The following is a 7,183-nucleotide window of genomic DNA, read 5'->3' as shown; positions in this document are numbered from 1 at the left end:
AGGTAAAATTTTAGAATCAAATGAGTCATCTCGAGTGAAGAATTTTCAGTTAAAATGCTGAGGCATGTAATCACGGGATTTGTAAGAGAACCATCTGACCAAAGTTTGGGTATTAAACCACAAGACTGAGCTAGCGTTAGATGTCCAGAGCATGTATTTTCCCACAGCACGTCTCTTCTAAAGACCTACAATTCACACTTTTCACCTTTCTTTCTTTTCCCTCAAATTAAAAGCATGTTATAAAATACAGCGTATAAAATAAAATTGTGCTCTGATCACCAAATGCTTTGGAACACTCTGTCCTTGGGCAATGCAATATTTGATTTCCAAAGACAATGCCTCCAGAGTTCAGAGGCTCTGTGGTGGATATTTGGTTATGAAAATTATTCAGTTTCCTAACATTCTTGGGTATCTAGAGTTTGATAAGGCCTACATAGTTTACTCTACTTGGCTGTAGTGAAATTTCTATTTCACTCAAGTAATATAGATCATTACCCATCTTTCAATCCTTCATTCAAAGATAATTATTGATGACCTACAATGTGGCAAGAGCTTTATTTTGTTTATTAAAAATACGAATATAAATTAGAGTCCTACTTTTTTTTTTAAGATGTTATTTATTTATTTAACAGACAGATCACAAGTAGAGAGGCAGACAGAGAGAGAAGAAGGGAAACAGTCTCGCTGCTGAGCAGAGACCCCGATGTGGGACTTGATCCCAGGACTCTGGGATCATGACCGGAGCCAAAGGCAGAGGCTTTAACCCACTGAGCCACCCAGGTGCCCCAAGAGTTCCTGCTTTTAAGAGCTTAGATTCCAGGGAATCTTAGAAGATGTGGGGAGATGAAAGCTGAAGATTCTAAATCTACTTTTGAGTATATTAAGGTATAGACTCAAACATTTATTGTCTTTCTAGAGAGGTAACTCCAGTAGTGGTTGGTAAATACCCTCAGCTTCATATGGGCAAAAACTTTTTTCAAATCATGTCAATTAGCACATAATATTATTAAATATGAGGGTAAAAGATGATGGTGTTCAGAATATTGTAGATTGTACAAAATTGTCTGGGGTAGATAACTGATCTTCACAATTGCAGTATATGGTAATGATATTATGTAATATCAGGGTTGATATCATTTTTTATATTTATTTTTTGTATTTTATTATGTGTATAGTTATAATACTATATTTACATGTATTATATTTTGTAATATAAAATATTACATTAGATTCATATTTCTTGTAGTCTATATACTTAGTGGATATAAGTTTTCCGATGTCATATAGAAGGTAGTCATTTTTTTCAGTTTTATTCTTTGCTGTATTTCTAATACTTGCAACATAATAGATGCATGATAAGTATTTCTTGACTCTTGTTTCATGTAATAGAAGGAATAGGGGTTTATTATCGGATTTTTCTTACCCTCTACCTGACAGTGCTATATTCAGAGAGGTGCATCTTTGAAGGGTAACATCAGAACTACTGTCTATGATTTGACACCACTTATTTCATTAGCCCATGGAAAATTATCATATCTAATAGCCATGTGGGATATAAGCATGAAGGGAAAGACACCATTTTGTGGAGAGGTTAAGATTTTACATAGTAAAATTTTACTGTGTTATTGCTTGGTAATGGCAGTTACCTATCCAAAAGAGTTTTTGCAATGAGAGAGATGTGCATAAGATTGACCTGCATTAAATACTGAAACAGGTAGACAAAAGTTATCCAAGCATCTATCAATGTTCTGATTAAATCAAAGATAATGTCAGTGTACTGTTATTATGGTAATCTCCTTTTCTAAAAGATTTTATTTATTTGTGAGAGAGAGAACATGAGTGGGGGAAGGTATAACCGTCTATGAGAACAACGTATTGCTTAAAATATAACCTATGAGAAATTATACTAGTTACTAAGCATGCTTAGATGTAGTCTTAAGAAAAACATGTACTGGCAACACCTCTGGGGGGGGCGAACAATATGCATCCTTGAAGGCCAGCAGCTGGGAACACCTGGTTCCCTCAGGATGGAATGTGGCCTGCTTCATTTTTCTGTTATCTCCTCTTCCCCGGAGAGCAACCGCAGTTAGTCAGACAATCCTTTAGTTTGGGATTGCTCACTATAGGTCATGTATTATGTAACCTGACATATTTTGCCTTTCTTCTTATGTATCTCAAGACTCATGGTCAATGTGCAATCTACTTCAGCTTTGTTGATTGTTACTCACTTTCTAATAAATATGAGACTGAGAAGTTGTGAGTGGCAGCAGTCCTTTCTACTGCTCTCCCCCACCCCCCCACCTCCCCCTCCACTCCTATTCTCTTGCAGCTGACTTGTTTGTGCCTCATTCTTCTTCCATGTGCCCCTTAGGAGGCGGCAGAAGGGACAGACGGAGAAGCAGAGTCTCCGTTGTACAAGAATGATGCTGGGTTTGATCCCAGAGCCCTGGAATCATGACCTGAGCTGACCTAGCCACCCTGCTGCCCCCCGAATCTCCTTTCATGGAAGAGAAAGCCTGCTTTGTTATTAAAGCAACTGTTGGGTAACAACATTTGACTGGAATTTTGAAATCTTGTTTGCTTTGAATTGATTCTGTCTAGTCATTTTCTATTATAGTCAGTGATAATGTTTTAAAAATAATGATACAAAGTTTTTAAAAATATTTATGTTTTAAAAAGTTGATTTAGTCAAAATTAAACAGTCTAAAAGGAACGACTTACATGTGGTTAAAGTTGTAAGATGATATGAAAAGAGACTGAAATTGGGGCACCTGGGTGGCTCAGTGGGTAAAAGCCTCTTGCCTTCTGCTCTGGTTGTGATCCCAGGGTCCTGCCTGGGATTGAGCCCCGAGTCAGGCTCTCTGCTCCACAGGGAGCTGGCCTCCCAGTCTCTCTCTGCCTGCCTCTCTGCCTACTTGTGATCTCTGTCTGTCAAATAAATAAATAAAAATTAAGAAAAAAAAAAAAAAAGAAAAGAAAAAGAAAAAAGACTGAAATTTAGAAAACACTAAATAAAGTCCAAGGAAATAAATAAATACTGGCTCATTATTGGCTTGAAGCATAATGGAGATGTCAAGACTAGAATTTCCCTTGATGTTAGGATCAAGGTCTTCATAATGGTGTATAAAGACCACAAAGAGATTGTCTTAGAAGGAATTTCTAATTCCCCTTCCCCAATCTCTGCAGCTCACATGGCTTGCCCAAACAACAAGTTTATTGTTTTCACCTTTCTTAAGATTTTCTTATCTTGATTGCCTGTCTGGTCTGACCTGTGACCATTGTGATTGTCAACTGATTTTTATCATTTTATCCTATGATTCTGACTCTGAGACCAATACACTCTAAATTGTTTCTGAACTCCAGCTTTACTGTAATTTTTCTACATCTTTGAAATGGCTTGAGTTAATTCTCTCCCAAGGCTAATACAGGTCTTGTATTTTCAAACATACTACGTGGAGCTCATCACTCTACCTTTATAAAGTTGGAACCAAGGGGACAATTCTAACTGTTATGTTGTATAGTTCTACTCAGAAATCAATTTACCCTGACAATAATGAAATCTAAATATCACCAGTAAAGACAGCTTTCAAAGCCATGTACTTAATTGTTTTCTAGAATTTTGTTTTCTTTTCTAATAAGAGAACAAGCAACATTATATAAAATTCAGGCCACATAAAATGTGGCTTGATTCCAGCTTTAACTATAATAATAAGAATGATTTAGGTGTTCCTGACACTGATGTATAATGTCACCTATACTTCAAATAATTAAATGAGTATATAAATATAAATTTAAAAAAGAATGATTCAGGCATTTCAGTAAAATAGTGAAACATTTGTAAAGAAATTATGGGAAAAGTTACAGCTTGGACACTGAAGATTGAAGGTACCTACCCTATCACAAAGCATATTTTCTATATTAACATGACTTTATTATTCCATTGCATTCACTAGCATAGTTTTACTATTCTATAAGACTCTTATCCAGGCAAATATACTTATTCTTTATTAGAGGAACTTCATGAAAGACCCATAAGTGCTTCAATGTAAACCATCAATAATTTTTATTATTAAGCTTCTTGGAACCCTTAGCCCAAAAAACATTGCTTTGTTGTTACTACCAATTCTAGTCTGATATATCCTGATTGTTACCCAGTCCTAATCAATCCCCCTCACTCTTCACATTGAAATATTACCTTAAATCAAACTTCAAATACTTAGTAAAATAGAATCTTGCCTACCCTCCTAGGACATTTGCAAAGTTCTTTTGAGGTGGTTTTCTCCCTTACAGTGGTAAGCAATGAACTCAAAATATTTTTTTTTCCAAAATCTGTCTTATGAACACTTAAAAGCTCTTTTATGTATTCACATACCTACAAAGAATCCTTTTAGCTATAAATTTCTCTAAGTTATGATCATACCAATGATTAAGAGGATATAATTTGCATATAAATATGCAATCTGTATATGTGTGTGTGTGTGTGTGTGTATGTGTATGTATATAGATAGATAGATTTGTCCAACCTGGTGGCATCCATGGTTACTTTCACTGGTTTTTTTTTCATCATCCTTTGGAAGGTAGAAATCAAAATTTTAACATTCAGGCACTGAAACTGAATTTTCTAAAATTTTTAAAATTCCTTCTGAAAATATGTGGTCTTTTTAAAGTAACATTTGGTTATTTTCTATGGGAAACAAATGGAGCAGAGTAAATTTTTGGAATTGATTAAATGTGATTATAAGTAGTATTTCTTTTTTTTTTTTTTTCCATCAGATTCCAATAAGAATCTTAAATGACTGAATTTTAATTCCAGGGATAAGGGATACAGAAGATCACGTAAAAGATTCTCTGGTCCCCATTTTCATTTTCAATTTATTCAATTAGTTTCTAAATATTTGTGATTCTCCCTCCTTATTTTCCCTATCAAATGCAATGCTAGTTGCAATGACAATGGCTCAAGTTTACATAAAAGGAAGAGGAGACAACATGATGACACTACAAAAATAATTATTATTTGAAAATAATTCACTCATCTTAATTGCCACAGAGCCAGAGCAGAAACCTTCCACCCCATTTCAGTTCTGATGCCAAAATATCCTGCTGCTTCTTTCTCCACTCTTATTACCCAGATGTTCATTTAAACCAATTTCATTTTTGCAACCGTGTGTTTGATAATTATGTGAAGAGGTAAGAAAGCCAATGCATGAAAATTGAGGACCCTGCATTTAAATACATTACCTTGCACTCCTTGGAGTTGCATACAAGAGTAATAAGCTTGGTAATAGTTCGTATTTGTGGTATTTGTTTTCAATATTGGACATAATATATTACCGGAGAGGTAGAAAGAAAAGACTAATAAAGAGTAAGGATCAATTTGTCAGAGAAAATGGGGAATGTGAAGAATCTCAGGTTATGTCAAGAGACATGTCCTGAATCTTCTGTCAGCAGCTCTTTATGAGTTAACCATTTACTTTTGACCTTTCCTGAAAAGAGAAATGCAACGCTTAAAGAAATGTGGAGATGGGGATCCTCCTGGCTGACCAACATGCACAGCTGGGCAAGCACAGCCTGACCTTATCCACCTGAGAGCTGTTTTAAATGTGATTGCATAGAATGGACGTCATTGGTTTCGGAACACATAACACAGGGATCAAACACAGCATCCAGCCACATAAAGGTACTGACCCTGCTGATGGTCCATGGGACTATTCTTGAGTGCTCCGAGTTTAGCAATGCAGAAGTGTTCCAAGTCATGCAGGTGCAACTTGGTCAGTCTCATCATCACCCTGTCATGTATGCCCCAGTTTGACTTGCAGGAGATGTCCCTTTCTTCAGTCTTGAAAGATGTTCTTGACAACCTGGACAGCGACCTGAAGAAATCTGAATACTTCTGTTTCCTCTGGTTCCTGCACAGGGAATACCTCAGTGTCATCTACTGGGACCACACTAAAAAGCCCCCCTCCTCATCAGCCAACTGGTTTGGGGGCTATGCTATCAGATTTTATTTACTGGAGTTCTTGCTCTGGATCAGTTCCTTCCTTCCAGGCCTTTGATGGCTGGATCAATTGCTTCTTTTTCTAGCTCCAGTTAATTGGAAGGAGAGTAGCAAACTCAGCCACAAAACCTTCACCTATTGTTCTGCCTCAATCAGCCCATCCAGGACAGGGCCATCCCCAGAGAGAAGACCAAGGAGGTACTACTAGAACTGAAGGTCATACTGGAGACCCACCCCAGGATGGTGGCCCACTACCCCATGGAGATGTTTCATCTCCCTGATGACATCTTTCTGAGTTCCTGCTTCCAGAGGAACAACTTCTACAGGAAAATTATTATTTACAGGCCCATTGGCAAGGAAGTGCCACAGCTGGACTACAGGCTGGCCTGGGTGACCATCATGAAGTTGGTGAGGGGTAGGCCCCATTGGGACAAGGCCTGGAACTCTGCCTGGAAGAACATAGAAAATGTATCCATTGTTTTTGAAGTTCTGTGCCATCTGAGAAAAGCTGGACCCCACTGGGATGTTCCTGAATGTTATCTGGATGTGTTCTACTGAAGCAAAAACCAAAAATAAATTAAGCCTACCCACTCTTCCCCCAGGCCCCACTCCAATTAGATTGAAGGCTTGATGTCCCACTGGCTTGATGGGTAATATTACCTCTTTCTATGGGCCTTCTGCCACAACTCTCATAGCCACTCCAGGCAGTGAGCCTGGATCTGGACAACTCTCCCTGTTCTCCTACTTCCTTTCTCCTCACAACAACCCCATGCAAGAGCACCCAAACCATATTTATATCTCCATGTGGCAGCTCCTTTTTCTGAACCTATAATCACTACATTTTGTTTTCCCAAGAAATAGAGAAACCCCAAAATGTTATGTTTCTTTAAGAGGTTCACCTTGCCAGTTAGATGTCTGTAGCCCTGGGGCACAGTAGTCATTTATAAAGTGCTCTGCCTCCTTGCACCCTTGAGAGTTTTTCAAATGTTCCGGTGAGTACACATCTGCCCTGGGGCCACCCTTTTCCAGCTTCTACCTATTGACTTGACCTCTTATAGCCTGACGTTCAAATATGCCTATTTCAGGGGATGTTTGAGGAGAAGGACCCTCCTTGCTTTCTTCTAAATAAAGACCAAGAATTGAAAAAAATAACTTTTATTATCAAAAATTTCAAAATAAAGAAAATCA

At 37.6% G+C, this 7,183-nt stretch overlaps 1 pseudogene; it reads left to right on the top strand.

The window, feature by feature from the left end:
• Nucleotides 1–843: 843 nt before the first annotated feature.
• LOC131825651 (L-gulonolactone oxidase-like) lies at nucleotides 844–6,626 on the top strand (annotated as a pseudogene).
• The last annotated feature ends 557 nt before the right edge of the window (nucleotides 6,627–7,183 follow it).

Source organism: Mustela lutreola, chromosome 2, assembly GCF_030435805.1.
Source record: "Mustela lutreola isolate mMusLut2 chromosome 2, mMusLut2.pri, whole genome shotgun sequence".
In the NCBI taxonomy this organism is placed as follows: domain Eukaryota; kingdom Metazoa; phylum Chordata; class Mammalia; order Carnivora; family Mustelidae; genus Mustela; species Mustela lutreola.
Note: the sequence above shows the minus strand (reverse complement) of the source record. Positions and strands in the feature narration are given on the sequence as shown.